General features: G+C 40.4%; 1 protein-coding gene and 1 long non-coding RNA gene across 5 annotated transcripts in view; one reads left to right on the forward strand and one right to left on the reverse strand.

Moving 5' to 3' along the window:
• Positions 1-5538: 5538 nt before the first annotated feature.
• Positions 5539-19855, forward strand: part of NRCAM (neuronal cell adhesion molecule) — a 187432-nt gene continuing 173115 nt past the window's right edge. For all 4 annotated transcript variants that reach the window (XM_045031888.1, XM_045031855.1, XM_045031860.1 and 1 more), the window contains exons 1-2: positions 5539-5656; positions 17090-17180. The gene's annotated coding sequence lies outside the window, so the exon portion shown is untranslated. The remainder of the gene's footprint in view (positions 5657-17089; positions 17181-19855) is intronic.
• The window catches only part of LOC123378295, a 43925-nt gene continuing 38550 nt past the window's right edge, over positions 14481-19855 (reverse strand). Inside the window, exons 3-4 of the long non-coding RNA XR_006582552.1 lie at positions 16771-16834; positions 14481-14680 (exon numbers count right to left, since the gene is read on the reverse strand). This is a non-coding gene — a long non-coding RNA (uncharacterized LOC123378295). The remainder of the gene's footprint in view (positions 14681-16770; positions 16835-19855) is intronic.

Genomic DNA, 19855 nt, shown 5'->3' on the forward strand with positions numbered 1-19855 from the left:
GCTTTTCCCCAAGTTACATTTTCCAATAAATCCAGATTTGTACATTTTTAACATCATGTGAGTAACATGGTATAATTGCATTTGAAATAAGTTAATATTTATTAATCAAGCTTTATGATCCAAATCCAGTATCTAATCCAAGTAGCTGTGCTGGGCACTTGGGAGCCAAATATACACAAGAAAAGGGAAATGGCTCTGGAATGACTCTGGAGCTGTTCCAAAGCTATTATTGCGGTAATAGCCCTAATATGGTCCTTACTCTAGTGAAAGGGAGAGTTGGATCTGAGTAGTAGAAATACGCCCAAGCCTACCTTTGCACCACCTAACTCCCTGTGTGCTGATGTTCTGGAGGCTACTGCAGAGCTGAGCTCTTCACTCACAGCAAATGTACATCTTCTCTCCTTCCAATCCTGCATTGCTCCTTATACTGGTTTCATGGCCAAAAACCCTCCTGTGACAGCTCAGCTAAAACAAATTCTAACATAACGCATGTAAATAAGTTGAAGTATATATTTTAATTGCTTACGTGTTAGGTAAAATGTGCTACCTAGATAATTTTTATCATACTCAATCCTTTTTTCACTCACCCTTAAATGTATCATGCATTATCAAGCCCAAGTATTCATACATAATTTAATGCTATTTCCTAATCTGTCTTTAATATCAACAGTTAATTTGCTGATTAACCATAATCTTATAGTTTAATATACTCTTAGGTTATTTTATCCAAATGTTAAAAATTGCAAAATTCATTGATTCAAAGTGTTATTTTAATATCTAAGATGCCTACAATTTAAAGTAGTATCATAGGAACCTTAATTTCCTTTTGCATACATGCTTTTTTTCTTTTTAAATATATTGTTGCATTTTGGACACCATTACTTATTGAAAGGAGTCATTCATGTTCAAATACAGCCAGACTCTGCCATCCTTCCTTACAGTGAATAGAACCTTACTCTACAAATTGCCACACTGAGAGTAATGAGAATAAAGATGGTGGAATGTGGCCCATAGTGTAGAGAATTTTCAGTGTCTCAGTAGTCTTAAACATTTAGTGATTTAAAATTATCCCAAGGACCTAGAGGGGAATTTTGTAAGTGAAACACACGTACATATTATGTAATATTGTACACACACACAAACTATGTTAAAATAACATTATTAAGGTTGCAACGCCAAGCACTAAAAAATCAGGAAATGCCAGTATTAAAGTTGCCAATGCAATCTTAATTCAACCCCCTTATTTATATGCATTATGATACAGTCTTTAACTGCATATCCACATACTATTTTTTTCCACAGGACTCCTCTTTCAGTACACAGAATGGATAGTGTTCAGTTAATGTGTGGCCCCATGCCTTACATACTGCACGCGATTCAAACCAAGCTCTGACGACAGAATTATCACTCTACTCATGGTTTTTTTTTGTAGTACTCATCCCTATAGTAGCCAAGGGCTTCACAAACCATTTATTTTCACAACACTCTTGTGAGATGTGATATTATTATCCCCATTTTACAGATGGGGAAATGAAAAATAGATTAAGGTCCAGAATGTCCACTTATTCTGGGTGCTGAATTTGGGACAGTTAGGACCTGATGATTCAGAGTACACAGCGTTATGTAGCACTTTATATTTTCAAATCACAGCTCCTATTGACTTCAGTTGTAGCTGTGAGTGCTTAGCATGTCTGCAAATTAAATCTAAGGTCTTACATCAGACACCAGGAAAATAAGGAACCCACAATTGGTGACCATTTGTAAAAAGTTTGATTTCCCAGTGACTTGCCCTGCATCACATAGGAACTCTGCATTAAGGTTGCACGGACAGCCTTAATTCTGGCATATCCTAACTTTTGAGTGCTTGACTTTGCAATCTTAATAATGTTCTTTCAACATAGATGTGTGTACGTGTGTGTGCATATACACAATTTACTAAGTTTTTAATAAAGCTAATTAAAAAACAACAACCCAGCAATCACATCGACACCCAGGAATGGGGTATCAACAGGGTTGGGACCTTTAGATCTACTACATAGACCTCTGTCACTTGAGCAAATGGAGTAACGAATAGCAGTAGAAGATTGTCATCTTCCCTGTGGACGTACGTGAAGCTATTTGCAGATAGCAGAGGAATGGTGAAATAGGAAGTTTTGGCTCCATTTCAAGCTCTGGAGGGCTCATTGTCCCCGCTCGGCAGCTTTACCCTTTCTGCCTCATCCCGTCCAAACTGTAACCCCAACTTCCAGTCTCGGGCTTCACGGTCAGTCCCAGTCTCATTCTTATTGCACAGCCAGTCTTAGTTCCCTCCATTCTGGCTCATTGTCTGTTCTTTCTCCCTTCCCCTAAACCCCATCTCTAATTGTCTGCCCCTCCTTTCTACCTACTTTCCCTGTCGGCTCTGGCTCACAGTCATAGTCCCGCTCCTTGGCCCCTCAAGAGATCCTTCTCTCCTCTCACCCACCTCCTTTCCCCAATTCTACTGTTTCCCAGTTCTGGTCTTCTATGCTAGCTCCTCATTTGGTCTTTCTTTCCCCCACCCACTGGCCAAAAAAAAAACCAACCCAACGTTTTTCCCAGAGTCTGTATCAGATACACCTCTACCCCAATATAATGCTGTCCTCAGGAGCCAAAAAATCTTACCGCGTTATAGGTGAAACCGTGTTATATTGAACTTGCTTTGATCCGCCGGAGTCCGCAGTCCCGCCCCCCTGGAGCAATGCTTTACCGCCTTATATCTGAATTTGTGTTATATCGGGTCGCGTTATATCGGGGTAGAGGTGTAGTTGTATTAAATGCATCTTATCTAAATCCCATACAACTGTGAACACCCATATTTTGTTTGAAAGTGCACCACAAATCTTATTTCCCATATCTATAAAATCCAGGCTTATACACTAGATCTGCAAGATACTTGGTTTCTCGGTTTTACAGAATCATAGATCTGCAGTGTGACACAACTAGATATTTTCCAACTTTGGAGTCATTGGGCATTACAGTTTGGTAGAAAAATCTTTTTGTTTGAATGTTATTCCTAGTAGTAGGAAGCATGACGGATAACATTTTAGTGTAGGTATGGGCATACATATATGTGCGTGTGTGTGTGTGTGTATGTATATGTGTGTATGTATATATATATATACACACACACACACACATATAATATAGACACACACACACATACACTATTAAAGCAAAGAGTATTTAAATATTTTAATAAAATGAAAAATTGTACAATGTGTGCAAGTTTTGTTGATCGGCAATATTAGAATTAGTCTAAATAATTCATTATATGAAATAATTGCCAAGTAGTGTAACATTATTGGTATGTATGCAATGAAATAGGACATTTCTAATGGCCATATCAGCTAGTAAAAACTTCCCAGGCTGCAAAGATTTGTAAAATAGGAGGCCATAGAGGATGTTCTGATGACTTAAAAATAAGCATATCACAACGAACATTTTCAGAGACATACATAGAGTGCTTTTGTTGAAGAAGTAATAGATGTCATGATTAAAAACCTTTTCCTAATAAAAATGTATTGCAAGGTAAGAGAATTAGTTCAAAGGACTCTTTTGTAACTCTCCGTCACAAAGAATCTGTTTTATTATGATAGCTGCCATCCTGGCAATCAAGTGACAGATTTTACTGTGGGTTTTCAAATGTCTGTTAAATATAGCGCCTCCATTTTTTGAATGTTTTGAGTAGCCCACTGTGTAGCTACTGTTTGAAAAGTAACGTGTCACAGTGGGAGGTTGAAAGGGAATGGGCCTCCAGAAGCATTTAGTGCTTAATGGGTCTACTGCTGTAGTGAAGCAGTGTGCAGAAATAATTCTGATTAGGCTTGGTCAATCAAGCTACAAAATCAGACCTGTCTCTTTTCCATTCAGCTCTAAACTACAGAAAACAATCATTGTTTAAAATACAATTTTTAAAAGTCCTTGCACTTTTAGTTAAAATACCATTTATTTCTTAGCATCATATGACTGATACTTATACCTCTATCAAATGTAGAGGGGATCAAATAGTTAAACTCGGAGAGGAGATTATTTCTTTCATTTGGGATTTCACTTTAAAAGGAATGAGTAAAACTATGAAAATAGTAATTTTGAGAATTGAGTTTTGCATGTATTGATACTAAATGTGAATAATATTGTACCACATTTGTAGTGTAATAAATAGCTAATTATTTACAGTTTCATGTCAGATAGTACCATTAAAAACTCTCGCACAGCCACATATGTGTAATTAAAAAGGAATAACTTTGAATGATAGGATTTTTGCATAATCATCATTATGTTGTTTTAAAGATAAGTATTTGGATAAAAGACAGACAAGACTTGGCTGTTAGCTTTTAATTTCCATTGTTAAAATGTTTTATATTTTTCAGCTAAATAAGTCATAGCTTTAGTAGTTGTGCAACATATGTGCAGAGGGGGCACAGTTAAGATACTCTGACTCTGTTAAGTTTAAGAGGTCATGTGACTGTGGTCATTGTTGAACCACACTGACAATATGCTTTGAAGTAGATTATATTACATGTTAGTTGTGCTTTTGTGAAGAAAAGCATTATTCTGAACTGGTCTTGAGAGCTAAATGAGTTTCAGTGGAATTGATAAATAGTTATTGTTGCAAACAAACTCTTTAACTAATGTTGACAGGATTTTTAGATTTTTATTTGTAAAATAATAGCAAAAGCCATGACGTTTTTTAACTGAAATTTTCTGCAGCTTGCATTGTTTGCTGTTTCAGAAAACAGATGAATGGTATTTAAACCAACATCTCCGATGTTCCACGTTTCTAAGGAATTATAAAGCTTGAAAAAGAATCGCTGTTCTGTACCTACATTTCCTAAAGGTAATTGCTTGAAAAGCAAAGGTGATTCAGGGATTCATGAGAAGTGACAAACCATGGCTGCCAGCACTATGTATGGTCCAGTCAGCTTTTCTGAACTTTCTTAGTTTATTTTTCAGTATGGATAAATTTACTTTCTGGCACTGGAATCCCATTTGTCATAAATAGAAGGCTTTGCAAGGATCCACATCTCAGGCATGGTGATCAGAAAATTGAGAGCTACTCCATTTGGCAATTCATACAGCAGAATGCAAGGGCAAAGTGAAAGCAGGTCTCTGAGTTAAGAGAAGCAAATCACCATCAGTTGCTTAGGGGAAAATAGTGGATGGGGGAAGATCTGGATGGAAATGCTTGTTGACTTAACTGGTTTTAGTATTTATGTACTGTGTAAAAGCAGGAGGAGCTAGAGAGATTCTGTTTTTTTAGGTAGAAAGTCAGTTACTGTTTAACCTTCCCTCCACCTGCCCCCAAGCAATGCACATCATTTTACATCATTTTAAAGGTTCAAGCAACTAAGCAGATTTTTGCTTGCTTTTAAATAAATACAGGGAAATGTTTAACCCCTATTGTATTGACACAAAGCCTGTGCTGATCACACAGTGAAGCCTGGGAGGTCCAAACACAATGTGATTGGCTGTTTAAAACTGTCCTCTTTTTATACGTTTCTGCACACAGTCCAGCAACAGCAGGGTTCAGCAGCACACAGTTTTGTCAGCAGGATTACAACGTGAGGGGGGGATTTTACCAACTTACCATTTTTTAATAAGAAAATGTAAAGAGGCAAATAATTACATCTGTAAGGTAATATTCTGCAGCTACCTTTTGTACACAATTTTGTTCCTCTTTGATCAATTTATTAAGATAGATTTGTGCATCTAAGTACTGTATCAGCTAGTTTGGTTTATTAAAATATGAGAAATGTGAGGAAGCTGAGTTTATAGCTCTGAGGATGAGGTTAAAAATCGCTTTTGTGCCATTAATTTTATATATTTGATTAGCTTGGTTAAATGTTCTAGAATTTGAAATCAGCACCACTCTAACTTTGTTAAATTGTGTAGAATGGATTGAAGTGGTAGCATAGTGAAGCCCAGATGTAATTAAATGCGGTGTGCTGGAAAGTCTTAGACTGATTTTAATGCTGATTTCTGGGAAAATAGATCCATTATTTTAACGCTTATATCATGTGGCATAGAACTGTTTCTGAAATATCATAAATGTGTTTAATTTTCTTAAAGGATTTTACAGTGCTGAAAGTTTACTTTCATGAAAAAAGGAATTTTTTTTCCAGTTACAAATTTACCATATTAGTTTAAAATGAGTTTTGGGGTATTCCCTGGTTATTATTCTTCCAGAATGAATATTTGAGGAGGATCTAAGTAACAGAGTACTCTGTGTACACAAGAAGAAAAAGTGTTATCACTCACTGATTCTTCTGCTCCTGTTTCATTAAACAGAGAGGAGCATGTTCACTCCTCTCTAAACATTGACATGTGACAGTTCTGTGATAAAATCCCTATAACGACTGTTAGATTTTTGCATATAATCCTCTTTAGAAAATGCTTGGGAAAAAATTCCTGTCAGAAAAATGAATTTTGGTTTTTGTAGTCTAGTGTGCTGTATCTAGCCTAAGAAATCCTGCTGTATAAATATCTGTACTAGTATATCCCAGAGAAGTGTGATTTTACTCGCACACTCCAAAGCAGGAGCAAAATATCTTTTAAAAACCAAAATAACAATTTTAGTCTGGCTCAAGTTTACTATACATTCAGATCCAGATAAGCAAAGCTGAATGTCATATTTTAAGACCTTTTCCCCACTGATTGTATCTATGCCTTTTTCACATGCACTTAAATCAGCTGAGATCTTTGAATTTTTTTTCTTTCTCTGTATTTTGGAACTTTAAAAAAAGTTTGAGCTTTTGTGTATATGTGTGTGGGGGGGGCGGGGAAAGGGGGAATTGAAATAGATATACTGTGCTGTATCTTAGCATTGTAGATCAAATTGCCGTCAGCTGATACTAAAATAACTATGAAATGTCGTTGAGTTTAACTGGGGTACTACATTCTCTGTCAGTTTCATTACAATCTAATTCATATAATAAAAGTCCACTATAAATGGGTGCCAATCTAATTTTGAATTGCACTAAGCAGGGGCGGCTCTAGGAATTCCGCCGCCCCAACCAGGGCGGCACGCCGCGGGGGGCGCTCTGGCGGTCGCTGGTCCCGCGGCTCCGGGGGACCTCTTGCAGACGTGCCTGTGGAGGGTCCGCTGGTCCCGCGGCTCTGGTGGACCTCCCGCAGGCATGCCTGCGGATGCTCCACCGGAGCCGTGGGACCAGCGGACCCTCCGCAGGCATTTCTGCGGGAGGTCCACCGGAGCTGCGGGACCAGCGGACCCTCCGCAGTCATGCCTGCGGGAGGTCCGCCGGAGCCGCCTGCTGCCCTCCTGGCAAAATGCCGCCCCAAGCACGCGCTTGGCGCGCTGGGATCTGGAGCCAACCCTGGCACTAAGTGGGAAGTCTTTTGGTCAGCTCATCATATATATTTCACTTAAGTAAAAGCTACTCTTTATAACAGATTTTCATTTGTTGTAACAGTTTACCACAGGGGTAGGCAACCTATGGCACGGGTGCCAAAGGTGGCACGCAAGCTGATTTTCAGTGGCACTCACACTGCCTGGGTCCTGGCCACCAGTCCAGGGGGCTCCGCATTTTAATTTAATTTTAAATGAAGCTTCTTAAACATTTTAAAAACCTTATTTACTTTACATACAACAATAGTTTAATTATATATTATAGACTTATAGAAAGAGACCTTCTAAAAACGTTAAAATGTGTTACTGGCACACGCAACCTTAAATTAGAGTGAATAAATGAAGATTTGGCACACCACTTCTGAAAGGTTGCCGATCCCTGGTTTACCGTTTGGCTCCTTTGCTTGATCATAGTATGCCTACCTTTAAAGTCTGTTATGTACCAAAAAGGATTGATTGGTTATTATGTTAATGCATTATTTGCAAATAGACCACTGAAACTTTGAAAACATTTATATTTAAAAAGTCATCAACATCATAAACATCATAAAGTAGTATTAAACTCTATCACACTCCACTGTTGCTCCATCTATAATTGAATGGGGAGCATACTCTGTGGTATCTGAGTGCCTCGAAAGTCCAAGATATACACCTTAACATACTTAAAACCACCTTCACCAAACAAGGACACTCATTGTTTCCACCAGAGAAGTAGATCGCATCATGGAATAGGCCACCCAAATACCCCTAGAGAACCAGCTGCAATTCAGAAATAAAAACGCCCATACTTGATGGGGACCCCATCCGCAAATAAATATTTCCTGAATTCCCACTTCTGGCCTTCAAACAACCCCCAACCTCTCCAAGCTCAACAGCAGACGCAAACTGCCCTCAGAGTAGGACGCACCAACTCACAGCAGCACCAGACCCTGTACAAACTATAAACGGCAAAAACTGCAGACACATCTCCACTGCTACAGTGGTCAACCCCCTCCACAACACACCTTTCAAGATCCATGAGTCTTACACAAGCCTATCACAACATGTGGTGTGCCTCATCCAGTGCACTAAATACCCCAGCAATAACTATCTGGGTGAAACCGGATAATCACTATGCTCTTGAATGAACTCACACAGGGAAACGATAGAAGACAAAAACACCCTAACACCTGTGTGTGAACACTTTTTACAAAGCTATCCCTCTACATCTGGCCTACCAGTCCTCATTCTCAAAAGAAACCTGCACAATGCTTTCAAAAGATGAACTGGGAGCTTAAATTCATAACTCTGCTAAACATTAAAAATCATGGCTTGAACAGAGACACTGGATTTACAATTTGTACCCCACTAACCCCCTCTATTTGTCCTATGACTGTAGATGTGTTAACGAACCACTTTACCATAAATGGTCCCTTACAGTATGTGCTAATTGCTTATGCTAAACAATCTGTCCCACCTTGTGTTTTGCTGTGACTCTGGAAGTACCTTTCTCAGATCTGAAGAAGAGCTCTGGGAGGCATGAAAGCTGGTCTCTGTCACCAACAGAAGTTGGTCCAATGAAAGATATTACCTCACCCACCTTGTCTATCTTAAACAAAACTGATATTTGAGCTTTAGAATCTAGAAAGCCACTTTCAAGTATCAGAGAGGTAGCCGTGTTAGTCTGGATCTGTAAAAGCAGCAAAGAGTCCTGTGGCACCTTATAGACTAACAGACGTTTTGGAGCATGAGCTTTCGTGGGTGAATACCCACTTCGTCGGATGCATGTAGTGGAAATTTCCAGGGGCAAGCAAGAAGCAGGCTGGAGATAACGAGGTTAGTTCAATCAGGGAGGATGAGGCCATCTTCTAGCAGTTAAGGTGTGAAAACCAAGGGAGGAGAAACTGGTTTTGTAGTTGGCAAGCCATTCACAGTCTTTGTTTAATCCTGAGCTGATGGTGTCAAATTTGCAGATGAACTGAAGCTCAGCAGTTTCTCTTTGAAGTCTGGTCCTGAAGTTTTTTTGCTGCAGGATGGCCACCTTAAGATCTGCTATTGTGTGGCCAGGGAGGTTGAAGTGTTCTCCTACAGGTTTTTGTATATTGCCATTCCTAATATCTGATTTGTGTCCATTTATCCTTTTCCGTAGAGACTGTCCAGTTTGGCTGATGTACATAGCAGAGGGGCATTGCTGGCATATGATGGCGTATATTACATTGGTGGACGTGCAAGTGAATGAACCGGTGATAGTGTGGCAGATCTGGTTAGGTCCTGTGATGGTGTCGCTGGTGTAGATATGTGGGCAGAGTTGGCATCGAGGTTTGTATTTATATGCATTATGATACATCGAGGTTTGTTGCATGGATTGGTTCCTGAGTTAGAGTTACTATGGTGCGGTGTGCAGTTACTGGTGATGCCAACCTCGATGCCAACTCTGAAAGGTTGCCGACCCCTTGGTCCAAGACTTCTCCACTGACATATCATTTGGGATGGGTGTTCTTCAAGCAGCCATACTGCTTGCATACTTGCATCCTCCTCTCTTAATAGTGTTTGCAAGTAACCCACAGTGGAATACACATAGGGACCAGCACTCAAGGAGGAAAGGGAAATTACTTACCCTGTGTAAGCGGAGTTCTTTGAGATGTATGATACTTACCTGTATTCTACTACCTGCTCTCCTTCCCCTCTGCTTTGGATTCTCTCTCATTCATAGTAAGAGGAGGAAATGGAGAGGCATCGGCCTACATTGCCCACTATACCTTTGGTACAGAGCACAAGAGGAGCAGCTGCTCCGACAAAGACCTATGGACACTACTTACTAGAAATCTCTGGTTTCAGGCACATGGAGTACATGCATACCCACAGTGGAATACACATAGGGAACACACATCATGAAGAACTCCACTTCTTCCTCGATTGCTTGCAAATGTCCATTCAAATGTAGATGCGTGCCTGCCTCGAGCATAGTTGCCGGAATCTGTTGGGTTGGCTCCAGTGCCCATAGCGCTAGTACAGGGGGCCCTGCCGAGAACACGCCCCTTCAGTTCTGAAAGCAGTGCAGGAGTAAAGGTGGCAATATCTTGACCCCCATATAATAACCTTGTGACCCCCCCACCCACGACCCACTTTTGTGTTGAGACCCCCAGTTTGAGAAACTCTGGTTTCTCCTGTGAAATCTGTATAGTATAAGGTAAAAATACACAAAAGACCAGATTTCACTGGGGAGACCAGATTTCATTGTTTGTGGCACATTTTTTATGGCTATGAATTTGGTAGGCCCCTATTCATGGCTGAATCTTAAAGAGCAAGCTTGCTTGGAGGAGTTTCATAGAGTTCTACTGGGCAGTAGAAAACCCTCCACAAGCCAACTTACCTGGCAAAGTGGAAATGATTCTTCCCTTACACAGTCTTCATTGAAAATTATTTTGGTGTACCTTCTGCTCTTGAAACAGCAAGATCTGGCCCTTTCTTCAGTCAAGGTCTCCTGGCAGCCATTTCAGCTTTCTATCCTAAGGTCGACAACAGTTTGGTCTTTTTGCACGAAATGGTAATCTGTTTTCTCAAAAGCCTGGAGAGGGTGTTCCCTCAAGTAGAGTAACCAGTCATCCTTGGGACCTAAACCTTGTCCTGTCAAAGCTGATGTGCCCACCCTTTGAGCCGCTAGCGACATGCTCACTGTTGCACCTCTCCTGGAAAGTGGTCTTTTTAGTGGCCATCACTTCAGCCAGGAAAGTTTTGGAGATCCGAGCCCTCATGTCAGAACCCCTGTATACAATCTTCTCAAAGATAAAGTACAGCTGCTCCCGCATCCAAAGTTCCTCCCGAAAGTGGTTTCACAATTCCAGTGCAGCCAAGCAATTTTTCTACCAGTATTCTACCCTAAGCCTCATGCAGCTACCCTACCCTAAACAACAGAGTCTGCACTCCATGGATGTTAGATGGGCCCTGGTATTTTATATTCAAAGGATGAAACCATTCCACAGATCGGCTCAGCTGTTCATAGCAATAGCTGAGAGAATGAAGAGGCTCTTCATCTCTGCCCAGAGGATTTTGTCGTGAATTACTTCATGTATTCGGGCATGTTATGACATCGTGGGAGTTCTTCCTTCTCCTAACCTGACTGCTCACTCCACAAGAACTCAGGCCCCTCCAGCTGCTTTCCTAGCTCAAGTCTCTATTCAGTATATCTGCAGGGCAGCAACCTGGTCCTCAGTGCACACTGTCTCAGCACACTATGCCATTACCTAACAAGCCAGAGACAATGCCAACATCGGCCAAGCAGTGTTGCACTCAGCTTGTCCTCGAATGCCGAGCTCACCTTCTGTGCAACTGCTTGTGAGTAACCTACATTGGAATGGACATGTGCAAGCACTCAAAGAAGAAAGAACTGTTACTAACCTCTCTGTAACTATTGTTCTTTGAGATGTGTTGCACATGTCCTTTCCAAGACCTGTCCACTGTCCCCTCTCTCAGAGGGTTGGTAAGAAGAAACTGATGGGGTGCTCCAGACAGTTCCAGCTGAATTTAAGTTCTTGCTATAATATTATAAAACAGCATTTCTGTAATCTTATTCTTTCTTACAAAACAATCTAGTTGTATATGATATTTTTGAAAGTCTTCTTTTGAGTTTTTTAATAAACGCCATGTCACTCACCCTTACTCAATTATTCATCTACACTACAATTGCTCCATAGAATTTTGAAACCAAGCATCAGGTTTTAATTTGCATGTTTAAACCTCCAGGGTGTAATCCTGGCCCCACTGAAATCACTGGTAGTTTTACCATTGATTTCAGTGAGGTGAGGATGTCTCCCTCGGTCACTAACATCCTTACACAATTAATACTGGCAACTCTTATTCCTTTTAATGTAGGTTTTAATTCTCAAACTGCAAGAAATGCTATACCGAATATCATTGGTATTAGTTCCAAGTTTCTTCTTGCTTCCCTGTTTCTCTTGAACATCCAAAAACTAATTCAAATATCAAGTATTGTTCTGTAGAGGTTTCAAAGATGATCCCATGGCATAATTTACTTGGATCTTCAAACTTTTGATTAGCTCTCTTATAAGAGACTATTAAGGAAAAAATAAATAATCACACAGTAAAAGGCTAATTCTTGTTATGGATTATAAGTGAGTTCATCAGAAGGGTTCTAGAAGACTCATAGCAAACAGTTGATCCTCAAAGTAGATGGAAGTTAATAGTGACCTAACCAGAGGGTTAACACTTTGACCTTTTTCCACATCAGTTCAGAAATTCAGCAGTTTGATATACTCTTGTTTCATTCCTGTTTCTTTTCTCACAATTAAATGTGAAAAACCGAAATGAATTAAAATGGATTACAATGCATACAAGGCTGTAGACCATAGTTAGTTTAAAATATGATTGTGTGGGAAAACAGAAATTGTTTGTGCAAGATTAAGAAAAAAGCCTCAAAACTGGTCTGTGAAGCTGCATGTGTTTGGCATGCACAAAATGAACATTCATTTACATCAGTCTCTGTACGGTCCAGATTCAGCAAAGCACTGAAGCACCTGTATAACTCCAAGCACAGAAACAGTCCCGTTGACTTTACATGCTTCAGTGCATTGCTAGATTGGGAGCTATGTGCATGCAACATTTGAGTGCAAGTTTGGAAGTTAACTTTGGAAAATTAGATCCTCTCTGTTTTAACTGGCAATTAACTGGTCCAGCTGAAATATATGAACATTTGGGTTTTTTGAACATGGCATTGAAACTGAATGCGGTCTGTAACAGTGAAACAAAAGAGACATGTCAGTCTTCCAGAGTTACTAGATTTGCTTTCTCTCTCTGGTTTTTGATTATGAAGGAACCACAAATTCAGTTTAAAGAACATGTCAAATGATTACATAGTTGTGAGCAAAATAAAACACCTCTAGGCTAGTGCTGGAAATAAGTCAAGGTTGTCATATCACAGAACAGTGTTACAGCAAAATGGACTTAAACAGGAGGTGAAAGAAAGGCAGATGAATTGTCATGTGTGACCAATGGTATCAAATTGAATGAAACTAAAACAAATGAATTAAGTCACTGAAAGGAGTTGTGCATAGTTTTAACTTTTTATAAGTCTCTTCTGTTTTAGTCTCCTCGTTCTCCTCAGAAACACAATGAGATGCAGTAAGTTATAAATCTGTAATAACCTCTTTAGAAATTAAATGAAAAATTGATATTGTAATTTTAAATCTGTACAGTGACCAGAGGTGAAAGTAAGAGCTGGTGCACCGTACTGGGGCAGATTGGCTTCCCCTGGCAGCAAGTTTAAATCACCATCAGAGGAGCTTTAAAGGGCCCAGGGCTCCACTGCAGTAACGGCAGCCAGGAGCCCCTGGCCCTTTAAATCACCTCCCAAGCCCCCGGCTACTGCTGCTACCCCGGGGCTCCAGCAGTGGGGCTCGGGTGGCGATTTAAAGGGCTTGGGGCTCCCACTGCCGCTACTCTCTGGGGCCCTTTAAATCGCCACCCGAGCCCTGCTGCTGGAGCCCTGGGGTAGCGGCAGCGGGGCTCTGGCGGTGATTTAAAGGGCCAGGGTTCCCAGCTGCCACTACTGCAGCGGAGCCCCGGGCCCTTAAATCTCCTCTGATGGTGTTTTAAAGTGCCCAGGGCTCCACTGTGGTAGCAGCAGCTGGAGCCTCAGGCCCTTTAAATCACCCCCAGGACTCCCAGCCGCCTCTGCAGCTGGTAGCTCCAGAGGGCCAGGGGCTCCCAGCTGCTGCTACCCCAGCCCCAGCTCCAGGCCCTTTAAATCCTGATTTAAAGCACCCAGGGATTTAAAGGCCCCGCCTTTTCTGGCACAGGGCTTGATCTTGCAGACATTGCAGGAATAGGCCTGGCAAGTGGGACTGCTCATAGTTGCAAGCCCAGTTGTGTTTGCCATCTGTAAAGTCACATTTCAGAACTCACTGCACTCACAGTGAGAGGTAAGTAAGCTCATTTCTCATAGTTTCGAACACAATAGATTTGAAAGTTCAACTCAGCTTGTATTTGGTTTGATTTCTAGTGAAGAGACACTGGAAAAACCGCAGAAAGAAAACAAATCCGGTCACAGTAGCACCCCTACTTTATGAACCAGTTGGGGATTGAGGAGGGTATACAATAGAGAAGTTCAAAAAATTGAACATCTCAGAATTACAGTAGGTACAGTTCATAAGTTGCATCATGGTGCGTTGTATCACTTTCTTCTTGACTTTCAAACCCACTGCACAGTGATTTCCGCTGTACTGAGCTCATCAGAATGTGAAGTGATCTTGTCTTGTTCTTCATCGACATCACTTTCCTTATGTGATTTCCCCCTCCCTCCAGATTGGGAAAAAATCATGTAACTAGTTATTCATAAGATTGCTGTTCATAAAATCGAAGTTCTGCAGTAAATTATAGGTTTAAAGTATTGGTGAGCAGGTGGAGTAAAACAATAATACAGACAGGATCAGAAAGAAGTAACTAAATCAAAACAATACTGAACTGGGCTTGCTTTACTCCTATGACTGAGCGCTCAACAGGACAGGCTGGGGAAACTGGCAGGGTGCTGATTACAGCTGCCTCATTCTTGGGGCCAGCCAGGGTCCTGACAAAAGGTAGCAGCTCTGTCTTACATTGGTGAAGGGTCACTGTAAACACCTGTAAAGCCCAGGCATGGAAGTGCAGAGCTCGAACACAACTGCACCCCATCCTGACGACTGGTGACATGCCCCCTCCTAGCCCTCCTGCCTCCTATGTTGGGAGAGGTTGGGGAGCAATACACTTGCATCAGCAAGAACTTTCCCTATAACAAGGGAGTTCTCTGCTGGCCAGTTGCAGTTACTTTCCAGCCCATCTAAACTTCCGAAGTGGCACAAAGAAGCTGGATCTCATTATGGAATCCTGTGTGTGTGTGTATGGCACCCATTTTTGCCAGAGTAACTTTTAGAAAGTTGTTCTAGCCCTAAGACATAGCACAGGCATCTCTTTAACCTTAAAAAGTTTGTTTTTCAATTTGGATTGTCATTGGAGGGAGGAGGAAATGGACTTAAATTATGGGGAGAAATGGGTGAATCATTCTAGTTTTAAACATTCGGAATAATTGAGTGATTTGCAAAAACCCCAAATCTCCCCCCTGTGGCCTCATGCCTAATCACAATCCACATAGCATTGCTGCAAGTTTTCACTGCTGGGCCAAAAAGTAACTCTCAGAGAACAGATGTAATTATGAGGCTTTTGATCTACTCATTGAAGTATTTGAGACAGTATCATTAGTGAGGTTAAACTTTTTAGAAATTTTTCTCTGTATTTTACATGCTTCACTAGGTAGATAAAAGGTTTTAATCAGGAAAATGCTTTGCAATTATATGCAGAAATTTTCCCTCTCCAAAACTCCATTTATTTAAGCATTTTACTAATCTACTGTATTACTAAAGGACAGCTGTACTTCCCTCCCTCTTCCCCCTGCCCCCCGAATCTGGGATTTCTAGGAAATTATGTATAAATAGTTGAATTCCTGAATTTTAAATTATTGAGTTATAGCCTTGTGTGTATCAGAGCTTTCAGTACAGATGTTAGTCTTTCTTTATAACAGATATTTTGAAAGTAAAGAATTTTTTTATTTCTTTATCTCAAAATGCTATCTGCTACCCAAAAATGCCAGAGTTTAAAAAAAGAACAAAACAAAAATGAATAATGTTATTTTGGTGTTAAGGGACAGAGTTGAGACGTTGTTATTTATATAGTTCCTAAAGTTTGCTGTTTGCTTTACAAGGTAGTAAAACAGACACAGTCCCTGTCCTGAAGCACTTACAACCTAACTGTATTCGTGACACAAGAGAAAGGAACAAACACGTGGGTATAGGTTTGATGTGGGGGGGGGTAAAAAGAAAGAATGAATGCAGTTGATAATAATAAGATCACATGGTTATTCAAGTAACATGTATACATGTCTTATTGGTCTCACAATATGTATATCAACATTTCCCTCTTCCGTGCTTGTAGATCAGCCATTTTCCTGCCAAGACCTTAAATTTTGCCTGATTTTTCTTTATTTTCTTTATTATTCATTGTATTTATTATCTCTTTATAGCAGAACCTAATTCCTCAACCCTTGAAGCAGAGCCACTGTTTTTTTAAACACATTACATTGCTAATCCTAAAGTGCTGCCTTACCTTCAACCAGCCTCATCCTTATTCCACCATGCAACTCTCCTCTTCCCTCCACTTCAGGTGGTGACCACAGTTTCCCTTTCAAGGCCCTCTCCCAACCCACATTCCCTTCTCTCATCTCAAATCTTTCTCCCATTCATAATGAGCCAATAATACAAGAAATCACAGGTCTGTAGGGAGGCTACTGAAGCTCTAACAAGTAGCTGCTTTATATTACTGATGAAGCTGTCTCTACCTCTTGCGGTCTAAATCCTCACCTGGGATGTAGAGGGTGCACTTCTGCTCCATGTAGTTGCAAGTGGCCATTGGGACTCAGTGCTCCTGTATGAAGGGGAAGAGAAAATCAATAGAAATATTGTTAATTCAGTCCTTACTAAATCACAGTTTTGAATATAATTTCAATCCGGCTACATTGAACTTATTGTGGCAGGCATGTCAAGATGTATTTCTGACAGCTCTGTCTACTTCTGTGCTACAATTTTAATTTCTATTTCGTACCAGGTTATTATTTAACATGATTCAGTGAGAAGGGATATTTACCTATTTAAATGTCTCGTTCTCCAATTTTTTTTCCAGACCAAGCAGTAACATAAAGAAGTCCCAAGAGGTAAGAAGGAAAGAAAAACAGAGACACAGATCATCGTGCTCTGAAAATATTTGTACAAAGGTAAGACATTTTTTATTTTCTTCCTAAACATTTATCTTCCTTTACCAATTAACACTAAGTGAAATTGGATCTCATGGCATACGATACCATGATTGTGTCATGTTTATAAAATGATACATTACATTCTGTATTTAGTTGCATTTTCAAGCTTGATGGCATAAACAGTTTGTGATGAGTAGAAATTAAAAAATGTCAGTTTTTCTAGTTGTTGAAGAGCTCAGATCAAATGTATTAAAAAAGAAAAGCAGAAAAACAGTATCCCATGGCATCTCATGCTTAAGAAATTACACTTAATAAATGGGCAAAACAGGGAACAAACTTCAGTACAAGTCATGCCAGGAAACAAATGCCCCTCGGAAGATATTGAAGTTCAAAGATTCTTGTTATGCGATTAAATAATTTTTTTCCCTCTTCCACACTCCCTTACAGTTTTTATTATGGAGCCATCCACTCATGGGTTCTTCAGTCCCACGGTTTCGGTCACACAAGAGTAAAAGCCTGTTTTGGATGTTTTGAAGTTACTTTGATTCTCCTTTCTGTCCTTTTTGTATTTGCTCTGCACAGGCTTTTCACCACCAAAAAGAGATAGCGTTGCTAGAATTCAGCAGTGGCTGCTGAATAGACATCTGTGTTTTAATATATGACTTTTGTGAAAGAAAAATCTTATTTTGGGATCTCGAATACAGTACTGTGTACTGTCTGTCAGAACAGATGCTGTCTATGTTGTGCAGTTCATAGGAGTGGGTGGCTGCACAGGCATTTTGCTCTTATTTATGTGTTTCAGATTTTTTCGCAACTTGAGGAAATGTATAGTAGACTTAAAGAAAGGAAAGTGTTAGGTAACAAAAAGCCTTGACATGTGAGACAAATGGTGCTGCTGTTCCTAAGAGTCAGCACACTGCATCTTTTCTCTCTAAAGGTTTTATTTTGTATAGTTCAAGGATCTTGTCCAAAATGGTACCAAGTCATTCATGAGCTAAATGAAGTTCCATAAAAGTGGACTGTTACCGTCATTTTTTGAAGCAAGATTGCTGTCTGAAAAAACACTATTAAACATGCGGAAAAGCTCATTTGGATGGTAACCAAATGTTCTCTAGGAAGCCTTCAGGTCCTCTGGCTTTGCTGAAGGCTGCTTTGGTTCACTAGGGTCTTGAGTTGCTATCACAGTGCCCTTGCTGCCCAGTCGAGACCCAGTTCTCCTGCTGGGCAATGCTGCCATGCAGCAGATTCCCGTAGGCCACATGGCTGAGTGACAGCTAGCCATACCTAGGCTGACAGCCATTTGAATGTTGAATTGGCTCATGCACAGGTGCCTGCTCCCCAGCAGTGAGGTGGTCTGGCCTTATTCTGTGACTCTTACTCTCCCTGTGCCTCGCTAGTTGCTTCTACAGTTTGAGATCTTAAATCTTGATGCTCTTTGGAAACAACTTAGATAGGGAGGGATAATGCATTATCTTCTTTTGGCAGGGACCAGTACTGGCCTTACACTTGGACTTGTGACTGTAAAATGGATAGTAGCATGAAGACCTGGAGAAGGGTCAGAATCTGGAGGGAGCATGGGCTGTTATAGCAGAAATAAGGGAGAGACAATACAGGTTTGGGGGTGGGATATCAAATCAGTGTCTTAGATGTCTGTATACTAATGTGAGAAGTATGGGGAATAATCAGGAAGAACTCGAAATGCTAGTAAATAAACATGACGTAGTTGGCATCATGGAGACTTGGTGGGATAATATGCATGACTGGAATATTGGTATAGAAGGATAGAGCTTGCTCAGGAAGGACAGGCAGGGCAAAAAGGGAGGAGGTGTTGCTTTAAAAATGAATACACTTGGACTGAAGTTGACATAGAAATAAGAGACAGACTTGTTGAAAGTCTCTGGGAAAGGATAAAAGGGGTAAAAAACAAGGGTGGTGTCATAGTAGGGGTCTACTACAGACCACCAAACCAGGAAGAAGAGGTGGATGAGGCATTTTTTTAAACAACTAACAAAATTATCCAAATCACAGGACTTGGTGGTGATGGAGGACTTTAGGTACCCAGACATCTGTTGGGAAAATAACACAGCAGGGCACAGATTATCCAACAAGTTATTGGAATGTATTGGAGACCATTTTTTATTTCAGAAGGTAGAGAAAGCTCCTGGGGGGAGGCTGTTCTAGATTTGATTTTGACAAATAGGGAGGAACTGGTTGAGAATTTGAAAGTGGAAGGCAGCTTGGGTGAAAGTGATCATGAAATGGTAGAGTTCATGGTTCTAAGGAATGGTAAGAGGGAGAACAGCACAATAAAGACAATGGGTTTCAAGAAGGCAGACTTTAGCAAACTCAGGGAGTTGGTAGGTAAAATCCCATGAGAAGCAAGTCTAAGGGGAAAAACAATTGAAGACAGTTGGCAGTTTTTCAAAGAGACATTATTAAGGGCACAAGAGCAAACTATCCCACTGTGTAGGAAAGATAGGAAATATGGCAAGAGACCACCCTGGCTTAACCAGGAGATCTTCAATGATCTAAAACTCAAAAAAAAAAAAAGAGTCCTACAAAAAGTGGAAACTCCGTCAAATTACAGAGGATGAATATAAACAAATAACACAAGTATCTAGGAACAAAATTAGAAAAGCCAAGGCGCAAAATGAGATCAAAGTAGCTAGGGACATAAAAGGAAACAAGAAAGC

This window comes from Mauremys mutica, chromosome 1, assembly GCF_020497125.1.
Source record: "Mauremys mutica isolate MM-2020 ecotype Southern chromosome 1, ASM2049712v1, whole genome shotgun sequence".
Lineage (NCBI taxonomy): Eukaryota > Metazoa > Chordata > Testudines > Geoemydidae > Mauremys > Mauremys mutica.